The 15,685-nt window shown below is 39.9% G+C and overlaps 1 protein-coding gene and 1 long non-coding RNA gene across 2 annotated transcripts in view; one reads left to right on the top strand and one right to left on the bottom strand.

The window, feature by feature from the left end:
- The window catches only part of CDH11 (cadherin 11), a 141,819-nt gene that overhangs the window by 113,316 nt on the left and 12,818 nt on the right, over positions 1 to 15,685 (bottom strand). The window lies entirely within an intron of this gene.
- LOC114904276 overlaps positions 6,435 to 15,685 on the top strand; it is a 29,040-nt gene continuing 19,789 nt past the window's right edge. The window contains exons 1-3 of the long non-coding RNA XR_003795918.1: positions 6,435 to 6,545; positions 10,089 to 10,171; positions 13,814 to 13,920. This is a non-coding gene — a long non-coding RNA (uncharacterized LOC114904276). The remainder of the gene's footprint in view (positions 6,546 to 10,088; positions 10,172 to 13,813; positions 13,921 to 15,685) is intronic.

Raw genomic sequence — 15,685 nt, 5'->3', positions numbered from 1 at the left:
GTTGCTTTGTATAAAAAATGTTTGCAGCAATTCAGAGGACTGTGTAATTGAGTTAACAAGTTGCAGGAAATGCATTTACATCCTGGACTGGAACCGACGACCTGTCCATGAGAAGGTATCGAGCAGCGAGGGCTGGCTTATTAATGCCAATCATTCACCACACACTGCTGTAGTGAGCAAATTCTGAATTCCAGGCTCTTAACACTTTGATTACAGTTGATACAAATGATGGAAATTAAAAACCCCACTGTTGGCTAAATGTCAAAGGGAGGATTTATGTAAATTGATTGCATTAGGCGAATTGTTTGTGATGTAACATGTTCCACCTGATATCTCAAGGCTGATACACGATAACTATGATTGAGAAAGTGAAGTGATAATGGATTTTGCTAATCCTATTTAATTGGGTCCTCCTCCCAGGTAAGGACTATCATTGGACTATAGCTGAATCTACTCTAAAATATGCCACACGTGGTCATCCTTTGATATCATCAAGATGCCGCTAAAAGACAATGACTCACTTTAATATTTTAAAATTCCCTTCTCCTTATTTTTAACAGTGATTCATTTTCATGGAAGAACATTTTGAAAATGCAGAGGTTTAAAACAAATTCAAGTTGTTTATTTGAATAAACAAATGACTGCAAAATGAACTACTGATAATCTTATCACCCAATGATAACCGTCATTAGTTACCATCTGAGTTTATTACCTTCTAATTATTTTAACCATGCTTTTTAAAATTTATTTTTCAAAGTAGAGATTGTGGTTTGCATGCAATTCTTTTTATGTATCTTCTGATAAAACTATACCACATTTTCCCATATTATTAAAAATATCTTCATAAATCTAACAAATGACTTCTCAAATCTAAGTTGTATGAATGAACTGTTACTATTTAAAGATTTCCTCTAAGGGCTAGTCATTTAGCATGTTTTCACTTTTGACTCCGATAAAAAAATGTGATGAGCAATTTTTAACAGCTTTATTAAAGTATGATTTATATACCATAAGAAATCACCTGGAAGAACATTTTTTTGTGACTCAATCTTTGTGTTTCAGGTGTTTCCTAAGGCTAGATATCCAGAAGTAAAACAATTAAGACAAAGGGTCTGTATATGTTTAATCTCAAGAAAAACTTTGACAAATGCCCTCCGGTGTTGATTTAAACTGCCGTCAGCAAAGTATTAGAGTACTCATCTTACTCCACCCTGGTCAGCTTGAGTAGTAGGAGAAGTATTTAAGGTCCTGTCACTTTTAATGAAGAAGTCAAGATGTCACCATACAGTTCAAAAATGGAAAGTGCATTTAAGAATTTTCATTTTCACTTTCGATGCACTTTGCTTTTGTCCTTCCATCCTGCTTAGTTTTAAGGTAACATGGTATTCACAGGGGCTTCCCTTATTGAACTTCTCGCTAATAATTAAGGTTGAGTGACAATATGAGTAAGTTGCATGCAAACCAAATAACAGCCTTACCTAAACAAAGAGACATAAGCTCCAACTCTGGGTTCCCAGTCATGAGCTATATTACCCTCTCTAAGGATTTAACCTGATTATTTTCCTTATCACTAGAAAAAGAGTTGAAATAGAAGATGATCAAACAAAAGTTGCAGTCACTTAACCAGACAACTAATACATCTCCAGGTCACTGTTTGAGACAAGGGGTTTCATTTTTAAGAAGGTATGTTACATTTATTTAATAGATACCTAGAATTAAATTCTTTACAAAAGTCATAGTTTGCTTTCAAAGAAGTGTCTGTCTGGGCATGCCAAACAATAACACTCTGTGTTTGAAGAATACAAAATGATTTCTAAATATTCTTCCACCCTCTAGTTCCAGTAGCCCTTCCAGAAACTTGTTCTTAAAACTATCAAAGGGGCTTCCCTGGTGGCGCAGTGGTTAAGAATCCGCCTGCCCATGCAGGGGACGCGGGTTTGTGCCCCGGTCCGGGAAGATCCCACATGCCGCAGAGCAACTAAGCCCATGAACCACAACTACTGAAGCCCGTGCACCTAGAGCCCGTGCTCCGCAGCAAGAAAAGCCACCACAATGAGAAGCCCGAGCACAGCAGCGAAGAGTAGCCCCCGCTAGCTGCAACTAGAGAAAGCTGTGGGCAGCAGCAAAGACCCAATGCAGCCAAAAATAAATAAATAATAAATAAATAAATTTATATTAGAAAAAAACTATCAAAGAATGGCAAAATAACTAATTATGCCTGAACTACTCTCATGACTTATTCCATTCTCTTGAGTCACGCTGTGATTTAAAAAAATGAAGGATTTGTAACTGTTAGTTATCAGCACTTCATGTAACTTTTGATTTAAGTAACAAATACCATTTCAGCTCTATGTATTCATTATGCCACTAAATTGCAAAGGAAAGAAGCCAATTCTAATGAATTGTAACCATAGTTTCTTTTGCGTATTACATATTAGAAGTGGGTAGCACTTTAAATTATGGTACACAAAACAGCATATAATTAATTTTGAATAAAAGATAATGTATTCTTGCTAAATACAAGTTATTTTAAAATCTCTTAATGAGGAACTAAGCATATGCTGTGCTGCACTGTGAAAATGTTTAGCATATGTCATTAGAGCCAACATTTTGCATTTATTATTATATTTATTTTCAATAATAATATATTATTTTAAGTGAACACAAAAAAATGTAATCACTAGCATTCCAAATGTGGAAAATATATGCAAATTACAGGAAACTTTTTGGCTTCCCAGAAGTTGTCACTAAATAACTTTTTGATGGCATGGTGCGATTGCAATTTGCAATAGAATGAGAAAAATGGGAAAGACTGTTACTTTTAAATCACAGAACATATGCACAATGAATTTTAAAATTCAGATATGGAGATAAACATTTCTATTCTGAAAATTGACATGTTCTGAGTTTTCATGGAATAGCAATGCTTAAATCTAGACCTTAAGTTCTATCTGATTTAGTATTGGCTCTCTTTCTGACATTGTGCTTCTGGTTTTAAAAGGATGTATCCTGAAGGTTCTACACTCTTAGGACGACTGCATTGAACTTCTAACTGAGCATGATCCCTAGTCTTCATTCTGCCTCTAAATACCATGATCATCATTATCACCAATACCTCTACAAACAGCACCACCATCACCACCAAAACAACACTGAATCTTGGGCCATATCCTTCCTAGCCTTACTCTCCACATCTGTACCATGATGATGCCTAATGTCCCTATAAACTAGCCATGTGCATAGGCAAACCACCCGTCATCTTTAAGCCTTACTGCTCTTAGCTATAAAATGGCTATGCTAAGGTCCTTTTTATTTCTAATAGATCTGCCCTTTTCCTCAGCTCTTCCTGACTGCCAACAGAAACACACAATAAAACCAGATTTTCTAAACTCACATATGCTTTTTACTCTTGCTTCATTTAAATTTGGAGAGAGGAAAAAAAAATGTGGACAGTAGAAATGAACTGCGATATTGCAAAAGCCTAGAATTAAAAACAAAATGTAAAGTTTATTTTTAAATTCAAGGTTCAGCTTTTCTTCCAGAGGAATAATGACTAATTCATCAGAAACAGACTGAACTAGAAGCAACCACTATTTCATTCTTCTCCAAATACCCTAGGTTTGGAGTTACGTTCAATATGTTTCTTTCTCAAGTACTAATATGCAGTAATGAAAAATTGAAAAATGATAAAATTTTAAAAGAAAACAAAATAATTCATGATACCCTCACTACATAATTGCCACTGGTATTTCAGAATGACTCCTTTCCATGACTCCTTTCCATCCTCTGGTGTGAGTATGTAGAAAGTTGAAATCACACTGAACAGGTAATTCAGTGGCCTACTTTGCACCTCTTAACATTTGACTCTAAGCATATGTCCATGTAGCTACATCTTCTTTGTGAATACTTCCAGTGACAATTATAGCCCACCATAAAGATATACCATAATTTATTTAACTGATCTACTCTTGACAGATATTTAAGCATTCTTTTCTTTTTCACTTTTTTTGGCTATGATGAATATTTTGTGCATCTGATTTTTTAACATTTCAAGCTACTTCTTTAGTCTTAATTCCCCAAAATGTGAGATGAATATTGTAAAACCTCAGCAGAAATAATATCATTACTTTAAAATAACTTCAGTGGTTTATTTTTTGCACTGAAACACTCATCCTTAGTGTTTTCTGTGAACTGTTTTGATCACACCTCAGCAAAGAAGCACTGTTACTAATGTCCCTGAGTGTCCCATATCCCTTCCCACCACCACTGTTATAGTGGGAGAGAGAGATTTATTTTTATATACTGCTTCTCTCTCTAGACTAGGCTTTTCTGCAGGAAGATTCTAGATGATTAAACATCCTAGCCTCAGTTCCCTGCTTAAAGTCAGGCACATTGTAGGTGCTCAATAAACATTCTCTGAATTGATTAATGCATCTTGAAAATTATTTATGGAGCTCCATCCCTGTCCCAGAGCTATAAATGTATCTCTTGTTCAAGATGTAAAGATCTTCTCTATTTATTTTCCTTTATTTATATCCTGGCACATTCCACAAAGAATTTAGTGCAGGAGACCTCTCTGTAAATCAGTTCTGTCATCTAATGCTATTGCTGAGATGAATTTGCAAAGGACAAGGCTATTCTTTCAGATGTCATTTTAACTGTTTAGTTTGCAAGGATGAACAGGAACATCAAATTATGTCACTTCTTCACAGACGTCTTCTTGGGTCTCCTTAGCTTGAATGAGCCATTTCAGCTCTTTCTATTACATGACTCTATTTATGTGCTTTATGACAACTACCCCAATTTGAGATGGTCCTATCCTGGACGTTCTGCCTCTTCCAACAGAAGTCTCATAGAGGGCAGGGTCTGTCTGGTTCACTAACATAGCTCCATCTTGTAGAACTGTTAATTAGTACGTGGTATACCCTCAGACCTGGAAAGGTTCTTAGAGGTTATCAAGTTTAGCTCCATTATTTAAAAAGAAAATGTAAACAGATGCCCCAAGAGGGAAAGTTAACTGCCCGAGGTATACCTAAAAAATGACAGAATCTGGGTGAGAATCTGGAATTCCTGACTCCCAGGGCAGTGTTCTTCCACAGCTTCTTGGTGATGCTATCTCTAAGCCTGGAGCAGAGGAAAGAGATGCTCACTCACACTGAGTGAAGGGAAATGGAAGTCCTTTGGACCAAAGAGATAGGAATCCCAGATTTCCCTGGTGGCGCAGTGGTTAAGAATCTGCCTGCCAATGCAGGGAACACAGGTTCGGGCCCTGGTCTGGGAAGATCCCACATGCCACGGAGCAACTAAGCCCATGTGTGCGCCACAACTACTGAAGCCCATGCTCTGCAACAAGAGAAGCCACCGCTATGAGAAGCCCACACAATGCAACAAAGAGTAGCCCCCGCTCACCACAACTAGAGGAAGCCCACGTGCAGCAAGAAAGACCCAAAGCAGCCAAAAATAAATAAATAAAATAAATAAATATATTTTTAAAAAAGTGGTAGGAATCCCTTTTCTTGGTGTCTTTGGCACGATCAAATCCCTAAGTGTAATTCTCTCTTTATATAGCCATTTGCGCATCAACCATAGTATAGATGGCAGCTGTCACTATCTTCCAGTTACTGGTAGGGACTCCTGGGACATGGCTACAGCTATGTGACCAAGCCCAGGCCAGGCGCCACGTGGCCATTTACCTGGTCCACAGACACATCTCCCCAGTTCTCTTATAACTCAGCTCAAATCACAGGCCCACTGTCCCATTCCTGCACAACACCATTAACCATGATTCTACAGCAGACACTGTGGTTTATCCTCATCCTGAGAGGCTTTTCCTTACAGGAAAATACAGGCAATACCTTATTTTCTTGTGTTTTGCCGTATTGTGCTTTGCAGGTATTGTGTTTGTTTTCGGTTTTTGCAAATTGAAGGTCTGTGGCAACCCTGCACTGAGCGAGCCTATTGGTGCCATTTCCCCAAGGCATTTGCTCACTTCGTGTCTCTGTGTCACATTCTGGAAATTCTCACAATATTTCAAACTTTTCCATTACTGTTATATTTGTTATGGTGATCTGTGATCAGGGATATTTGATGTGACCATTAGAAAAGATCATGACTTGCTAAAGGCTCAGATGATAATTAGCATTTTTTATCAATAAAGTATCTTTAATTAAGGTATGTACACGTTTCTAGACATAATCCTATTGCTCACTTGACTACAATACAGACTACAGTGTAACTTTTACACACACTGGAAAACCAAAAAATTTGTGTGGCTTGCTTTTTGCAGTGGTCTGGAACCAAACCTGCACTATCTCCGAGGTATGTCTGTATATAAATAAAAAGAACACTGTGTTAATGTTGTTTATGTAGTGATGTGATATACTAAACAGATTCATTAAACTTCCAGTAATGAGAAAAAAATATCTCTTTTCTCAGGAATTCATGGGAGGCCAAAGGCTAAAACCCACCTTGGATGCTGTACCTGTTCACTATTTATTTCTGAGACCCAAAGACTTTTAGGAGTCCAGTGACCCACTCATAGACAGGTAAACTCCGGGGCCACAAAGGGAAAAGCCTTGTATGAAGCTAGTAGAGGAGACTAGAGACAGAGATGCCCAGAACTCAGGGCTCTCAGTGGCTCAGAGCCCAGTACTCTGAAGAGTGGTGTGGTTCTAGAACAATCAGCAGCTCTGGTTTACCTGGTTATATTCCTCTGTTTCTAGTCCATGCCCTCTTGGCTCCTTCTGGGAGGAAGCTATGGAGCAGTGTGTTAAAGGAACAAGGAGAGGACTGGGAAGATGCTGGACTGAGACAGGATCTTCTAAATTCCATGGAAGTGTCACTACCTAAGAATCTTGATTACTAAGCTGGTCTAGTATGCTTGGGCCCCCACTTGAATTAAGCAACCCTAGAGATATGTGTGTACACATACATATACACACACATCTATACATACATATACATCTCTCTATATATATATTGATATATACGTACATCTATACATCTATATGTAAATACATATGTACTATGTGTACAGTTTTCTGGGCTTATTGTTATACTGTTAGAGGCACTGGTCTCTTTATAAGGCTCTTTGAAAGAAATTCTACGGGCATCAGTGCCAAGAAATGTTTTGTCTCACCTGGAAACTAATGCATTTTTCATTTGAGGTGGTTGTCTAACTCTTGGTGTTTCTCCAGCTGCTTAGGTTACTAGGAAACAGTGCTGTACGTCATAAATTATGGTGTGCTTTTCAGTGAAGTTTCTTGCTCTACCTTACAACCTTCCTCTTGCTTCCCCCCATCTTAATTTCTTTTTAAGTTTACTTTGTTGAAATCTTAGTGCACAGCTGGTATTTATGAAGGCCATTTCAACTTCTCTTAAGAACAGAAACAGCCATAAATAAATGGACAAGTAAATAAACCATACTGTCTAAGCTCTTCACCTGGCCAACCTCTGGGAATCCAATCACCTTTCTCCTGGCAGCCTGTCCAGAGATTTAGTTAAACCCTAACACATAGTAATTCCTTCTTAAGGCAGAGTTGGTCCTCATGGTCATTCAAGGAGCATATACTCAAAGAACAGACTTCTAGCTAATTAATTTTGCTTTCAGTTATTCAACATCTAAGAGGCCTTTTTATGGTTCTAAATGTGTGCATTACAGCATGGATCAGAACATACTGAAATTACCAATTTAATTATATCCTCCTCCTCCAGACTATTAGCACTTTAAGGGAAGAGACTGATAGTTTTACCTCAGTGTGCCTAGTACCTAGCACTGTGGCTGTTACCTAGCAGATGCTTTGTGTATAAATGCATGCTTGCTAAAATAGCTTCTGTGTGCATGTGTGTGTGTTTGTATACATACATACACATATCTCTGCATGTATGTATCTATATTGCCTTCCACTGCACAAGCCTCTCTCAAGTCTCAAGCGAATCTCACCAGAACTTACGAGGCAGTGTTTTATTCTCTCGTGCAGTTAAGTCACAGACACACTCACGTGGCTCTTACATAGCACAGCCAGGCTTTGAGTCCAGGTTGGCCTCACTCCTAGCTCTGTCCAGTTTGCTGCATTGCCTCTCAGTATGACATCACAGTGAGTTTCAAGACAGAATCACAACTAATTGGTTGTATGCAAAGATGTCTCCAAACATCTTTGGAAGAGATGAGCTCTAGATAGCTGGCTGTGGCCGACCATATTCTCACACTGTTAAGAGAAATACCATATTTTACATTCCTTCATACTCATTATACCCTTTGATTACTATACTACACCAGCTAAAATATAGTTTTTAGAAAATGTAGTTACTACATGTGATGGTCAGCTTTATGTGTCAACTTGGCTAGGTTACAGTCTCTAGTTATATAGTCAAATACTAATCGAGGTGTTGCTGCAAAGGTATTTTGTTGATGTAATTAAACTCTAGACTCAATTTTCTTTAAGTAAAGAAGATTATCCTAGATAATCTAGGTGGGCTTGATTCAACCAGTTGAAAGGCCTTAAGAAGAGAATGGAAGCTTCTTTAATGAAGAGGAAATTCCACCTGAGAACTGAAGCATCAGTTCACACCCTACAGCTCCCAGTCTGTCCTTCCTGCCCATCTGCCCTTTGGGTTTCAGACATGCTTCGCCAACCCGCACAATAGCTTAAGCCAATTCCTCTCAATAAATCTCTTAATATATGTATATCCTATTGATTCCGTTTCCCTCATAGAATCCTGGATGAGGCACTACGCGTACATCAATATTTACAAATGGGAAACTACAGAAAATTTCATACTCAAAAGAAATGGAAGGGGTTATACAATCTCCTGACAGCAGTCAGGGACACAATTTAACTCCCCTGAATGACAGTCGTCTCCTTACCTGCATCCAAAAGTAAAATTTCAAATTTGTTAAGAAAACCTAAGAGACAGTGAATTTAAGGAAGTTGGATTAAGGGGCCACCAGGGTATCTCCACCAGAATGGCGTTTGTTGGTGATATGCAAGATGGGTAGACAATTGCTATGTTTAATGCCCTCTGAGAAAACAATTCTCTGTTCTTCCACTAATAGTTAACATCTCTTATGAAGGCAGAAGTTCAGATTTAAGGTAAATGTTTCTTCCTGATATGGACATTTAGTTGCTTTTTCTTTATATTGTCAGAAGTGAAAATCTAATAACTTTCTCCCTCAAAGCAATCCCTCCAATATGTGTGGGCTGTATTCTTCCAGGCATCAACTCAAGGCTTCTTTTCATTACTCAGAGGAACTATATTCTAATAAATCTATCCATTTCAACCATTTACTTATACAAACTTGTTGTACACATTCATCCACCTCTCAAAAGCCCCAAGAGATGCATACCACTACCCCAGTACATCACTGCTAAGACAGACCGTCCCTGGCATAAAGGCAATGAATACCCATAAGGAGACATGGGCATGAACACACATGCCGTGACCAAGAGGCCCAGATTCTGCCCTTGGCAGAGCCCTGACCTCACCTGTGTTGCTGGTCAAGTTCCTTTCCCTCTCTGGGGCTGTCCTTCAACATGAGGGGACCTGACTCTCAGAACAAATGTTGGGATTCCCTGTAATCATTTATGAAAAATGTCAGCCATGACACTGATATCCTGTCCTCCTTTTCTCCCTCCCTCCATCCCTCCCTTCCTTCTTTTTCACTTTTCTTCTTCTTTTTTCTATTTTCCTTCTTCCTTCCGTCTTCTACTCATCACTTTGTAGGCCCCCAGTAATGGTAAATAACATCACCGTCACCTTCCTCATCCTCACCAGCTATACTCCTCGGCTGGGACGGACAGAGAGGTGGCTGTCATTCTCAAGTGTCAGTCATTTCCTAACACATCACAGTGCCATGTTTCAGTGATCACGCTCATCATTACTGAAAAAATAGTTTGTTCATTTGTTTATATTTTATTGGCTTTCCCCTCAAACTAAAATATAAGGTCCATAAGAGTAGAAACTATGTCTGTCTTGTCCACCCTTTTATCTCCAGCCTAACTGATTATCAGTGTATCATGAAAACTTGCTAAATGTATGGATTGATGGATGACGCATTTTTAATCTAATGTATTTTGCTTTGTACTCAGGTAGCCCACACTGCAAGGTCTGAAGCTTGTGTCAACGTTAGCTCACTCATACTTCTAGAAGCCATGATTATCTCTGGGTGTAGGTAAGAATGACTCTATCTTGGCCATCCCCTTTCTGTGGATCCCTCTGTTAGACCCAGCTTTGGGGTGGAGACTTGGGAGAGCTGCAATGGAGCTAAGAAGTGTTAAAGGGGGCTAAGGAAGCTGTGGTTCAAAAGGTGCCAAGACTGACATGTGGCATGAACCTGTCTCCTGTGCCTTCCTTGTCTCCCTCTGTCCAGGTACAAGCATGTTCATACACGTGTGTACCCACATGGCCCAAGCACCACACTGCATCTCCCTACTGTTCAGACTTTATTCGTTCCATTGAAACTCTCTCTAACCTTCACATGAATCTGATTTCCTGGATAAACATGGCATTGGAAGCAGCTGGGTTCACTGAGTTATCACATCTTCTTGGTTCGCTTTGGACCTTTCTATCTGCAAACTGCTCAGGGCTCATTTAGGATGTAAGTACTTATTTTAAAGGGTTGTGTATCATATGTGAATAAACACAACCTTAAGTGAGACAACGTAAGAGAAAGTGTTATAAATTCACCAATCCCAGGGGTTAACAGAATTATTATGCTAATATTACTGATGTTTCATCATCGTGGCATCACCATCATCATCGGGTGGTTAGAGTATTGTAGGAAGAGCCCTGGAAAGGGAAACAAAATTTGTGAAATCTAAATTCTGTTTTTTTTTTTTTTGGCTGTGCCGCACGGCTTGTGGGATCTTAGTTCCCTGACCAGGGATTGAACTTGTATCCACTGCAGTGGAAGTGCGGAGTCCTAACCACTGGACCGCCAGGGAATTCCCTGTGAAATCTAAATTCAAGCTCTGCATCTTACCAGCTGCATAATGATAAGCATGTTACATAACCTGAGCCTTAAGTTTCTTTGTCTGAAAAATAAGGGTGAAAGTACAGGGTTGTTTTGAGAATAAAATTAGATAACATAATAATGTGTCTTACAGAGCATCTTCCTCACCAATAGTTGTTAAAAAATTTTTTTGTTGTATAAATTGTCCTTTGAAAAATTAAGACCTGCTCTATCTACACAGTATCTACTAGCTACAAGTGGCTACTGAGCTCTTAAAATGTGTCTAGTTCCAACTGAGATGTGTTTTATGTGTATAATACACACTAGATTTCAAAGACTTAGTATGAAAGAAAGAATGAGAAATATCACATCAGTCATTTTATATTAATTACGCATCATAATATTTTGGATATATTGGCTTAAAATGCATTATTACAATTGTCACATATCTCCTTTTTACTTTTTTACTTGTACTACTAGAAAATTTTAAATTACATGTGTGGTTCACATTGGTAGCTTGCGTTACATGTCTATTTGACAGCACTGGCTTAGAGAGCTATCATCCTTGTCCTGATATTTCAATTATAAACATACAAAAGCTCAAAAACAAAGGATTTAGAGGAGAAAATTGAGTTCTTAACATCCTCAGAGCTATGCAAATACGAGTCATGCTGGGAAAGAGAGCATTATTTATGGCAGTTTTTTTTAAAAAGTACAGCTGAAACCTTCATAAGCAATGGAAAACTACTCCTCAAATCCAGATGAGAGTTTGGGGTGGAAGAGAGAAACAATAGCTGAGTAAACTTCAGTAGAGGGAACAGAAAGGAACAAATGAATTTGGAGTCCTTGAACTTGGATACAATATTCACAGTGTCACTCGCAGTGTAACCCGGGGCAAGAGTGTCTAAGCTCACTGCATCGCCACTGCCTCTCTGCAGAATAGAAATAACAATACACTTCTCACTCACAGATTATGAGCTAACATTTACTAAGTACTCAGATCTTTGTCGATGCCATTGTCATCCCAACGGTGCAGGTGAGAAAACTGATACAAAAAAAGGATAAGTTATATACACATGGCCACACATGCTGAAAAATGGTGGCAGTGAAATCTCAACCTTCCTAGTCTGAACCTTCTTCACAGTGAGCTTTTAATCATTGCTCCATACTCAGATCAGACTTTCCCTGCTGTCCACAGAACTCGAGATAATGACCTTAAAGCACGTTATCAGGATCATCAAGGAATGGTACACGTTTTTACTGTTGTTATGAAGGCACAACAGAGCATTGAGAGGATACTGAATTTATATCACTCCGTGCTGCATCAGCGCAAAGGAGAGACCCCAAAAGATGAGGCCACGCTGGCCCTGGCCACTCAGGAGTATCAGCAGTGTCCGGGATCCTGCAAAACTTATTGAGTGCTTTGCGGAAGTAACATTGAAAAGTTAGCCTATGGGGGGCTTCCCTGGTGGCGCAGTGGTTGAGAGTCCGCCTGCCGATGCAGGGGACACGGGTCTGTGCCCTGGTCCGGGAGGATCCCACGTGCCGCGGAGCGGCTGGGCCCGTGAGCCATGGCTGCTGAGCCTGCGCGTCCGGAGCCTGTGCTCCGCAACGGGAGAGGCCTCAACAGTGAGAGGCCCGCGTACCGCAAAAAAAAAAAAAAAAAAGTTAGCCTATGAAATATGAAGACAAATGACTTCTGGCCTCACAGGTAATAGACTTAAAATCTGTTTCTACATGTTCAATATAATGAGTGACAGAAGTCTTTCCCAAACTACATTGCATCCCTAGGGTCACCTTTGTAGACACAGCATCAAGTCACAATGTCTTTATTTAAGGTCAAGCATAAATGTCATAGAAATCAAACTATTTACATAAAGGGTTGTTTTGTTTTGTTTTGTCTTGTTTTTGTACAAGGCCCAGCAGGGCACTGGGAATGAGGCCGAAGGGGAGCCAAATACAGTGGGAGATGAGGGAATATTCCTAGCTGGGGTAAGCTTCTGCCAGGAATGGCCCCTAGGAATCCCCCAGGGGGTGTAACCGGGTCCAGCACGCTGGATGACCTCCATCTACACACCCGCCCAACACAAATGTCACCTCACAAAGTAACAGTCACATTTCAGTAACTAGCCAACCTGGCACCTCTGCAGGAGCCATGATTATTTCCAACAAACTAATTTCTTAGTTAGTTAGTTTTCTTAGTTAGTTTTGTTCAATTTGGTACAAAAATTAAAGTTATATTAGCACAATTTCTCACATTCAAGAGCATGTGAATGGCATTCTCAATGCTTTCCAGTAGCAGGCCCAACTGAGCCCTGAAAGGAGGTGCAACAAAGCAGGTAAAGTTACTGTTTCTAAAATAGCTCCCTTTTGCATCCAAATCAGCCTTGCATGGGGAGGCATGATCAGTGGGCCAAACCCATACAGTCAATGTAACTTTCTCAGAGGAAGAAAACAACCTTCAGAAAAAAATGTTGAGTCATTTCCCATGCAAATGTAAAAACAGGGGAAACAATACTAGAGATAGTATCAATATTTTCAACATTAAGCAAAGGCAGGCAATCTTTGAGGAGTGATGCTATTTCCATGAATTTAATCAATTGACATTCTTACCCACAAAGCTTGTCTCACTTGCTTTGTTTTTATAACCGTTGATTTAAATGAGTTAGGGAACAGGTTCTGGAGGCTCTTTGCCAGAGCTGAGGATTAAATTCTGAGTTTCCAAGAGCCTACCACCCATTTGGTTTTCACGGTACAAATGAAAATCTGAAGTCCAGGAGCTGGGTTAAGAGGAGAATAATACAGGTATATTCTCTGGGTCAAGCAGGTGACTGACTCTTCTTTTTGGACTTTTTTAAACAGAGTTCAGCTGTTCTTCCTGAGGGAGGCAGTTTTCCATTGGAACCTTCTTATTCTACAAAAGAGGAAACAAATCCAGACAAGGGAAGTGAGTTCCCTCTTGTCCCACGGTGAGTTGATTAACAAATTAGGGATGAGGAAATGGATGGGTCATTTTACAGATGAAAATGCTCAAAGAATATGAGAGCAGACAAAGAAATACTAAGCACAGAAACCCTGTGGACTTCATCTCTTTGAACAAGACTCTGCCAGGTTGGTGTTTGCAATTGCATTTGTTTTTGAGTCCTAGCTTGGAGTGTCAAGTCTGTTGCCTCTTCATGTCCTCTTCAAATCCAGTGTAGATGATTTTTTTCTCTCTCAGAAACCTGGGTCCTTATTAATATGCATCAGAGCAGCTGCAGTGTGACTCTCCCACCTTTGCTGCAGAAGGAGAGAGTGCCCACTGAAGGACAAAGAGTGGGTTTACATGTCTTCTCTCAACATCCCCTAGAAACACATTTTGAACCCTGGGTGCCAAATAAATGTTCTTCTGTGACACTGTTGACGGCATCTTCCCTTCACCTATGCCAGGGCTGGACAGGAACCAAAATATCAAGAGAGAACATGGATCATGGAATCACAACTTCTTTTCTGCCTAACACATCTTTTAAAATAGTTAAGTCGTATGAGCACATGACAGAAAACAATATTTGGCGTCATCTATAAATCATCACAGGTGGGGAGAAAGCCAAGAATCCGGCAATTTGGGATGCATTAGAAGAGTCACAGGAAAAGCTTTCTGGTTCTTTCAGGTCCTGGGTTCAAATCCTTTGCAACTGTCTATCAGTGTGATATTGGGGTTTATTGGGAAGATGCAAAGAGATAATCTCTGGAAGGCTCAGTAGCAGGCACTCAGTAAGCGCTTGGCAAAATACCCATTCCCATTCCTTATTGACAATCAGTAGCAAGTCTCATGAACCTATCCTGGAAGCCTCTTGAGTCTGTCTTTCTGTAACAGAGCAGTGAAGAACATAAATTCTCTCTGTTCAAATCCCTGATTGTCCACTTACCAGAGACATAACTCGGGGAAAGTTGTTTAACTACCCTGAGCCTTGGTCTCCATGTTTTGTAAATGGGGATAATTATAGCTTCCACCTCGTTAAGGTTGTAGTGAGGATGGATTGAGATAATTTATGGAAAGTGCTGAGCAATGTGTGTGCACATAGTAAATGCTCAGTACACATCAGTGATTGTAATAACGTTGCCCTCTACTCCCGGCTTCCTGTCAGTTTCCCTGTTTAGAGTCTCTGCCCCTTTGTCAGTTCTTCTCAATGCCGGTCCAGAAATCATTTAATAAAGCATTGAACACATCACTCCCCTGCTCTAAACTCGCAAAGGCTCCCTAGAACCTGGGGAATGAAGTCCAAAGCCCTAAATTTGACATGCAACATACTTCACAAAGAGTCCCAAACTCACCACCCTGCATGCCTCCTCTGCCCACTATCACCAGCAGGCAAAACAAAGCTGTGCATTTACATCCTGGCGTTTTTGTCTGCATGGCTCCTTCTCCAGAATGCTGAGATGTGACGGTCAGAAGGCACCATGCCAAGTGATTTGTGGAAGATTTGAGAGCCAGACCATTTTAGAGCTGGAAAGGACCCAAAAGGCCACTTTACAGATGAGGAAACTGAGGTTAATTGGCTTGCCCAAGGCCACACAGCTATTTATCAGAACACCAGGGTTTCACTAGGCTGGTCTGCCTAGAAGGAGGAAACCACAGGGCAGCCTATTAGGGAAAATCTGTCAGCAATTGGCTGCAAACTTGCTGACAGGTTATCTTTCTCCATTCATGGGAAATGAGACAGAAGAAAAGCACCCAATGAGAAAAGAACATGA

Source organism: Monodon monoceros, unplaced genomic scaffold (assembly GCF_005190385.1).
Source record: "Monodon monoceros isolate NGI ecotype Baffin Bay Population unplaced genomic scaffold, NGI_Narwhal_1 Super_Scaffold_10, whole genome shotgun sequence".
Classification (NCBI taxonomy): Eukaryota; Metazoa; Chordata; class Mammalia; order Artiodactyla; family Monodontidae; genus Monodon; species Monodon monoceros.
This window is presented reverse-complemented; position numbering and strand designations above follow the sequence as displayed.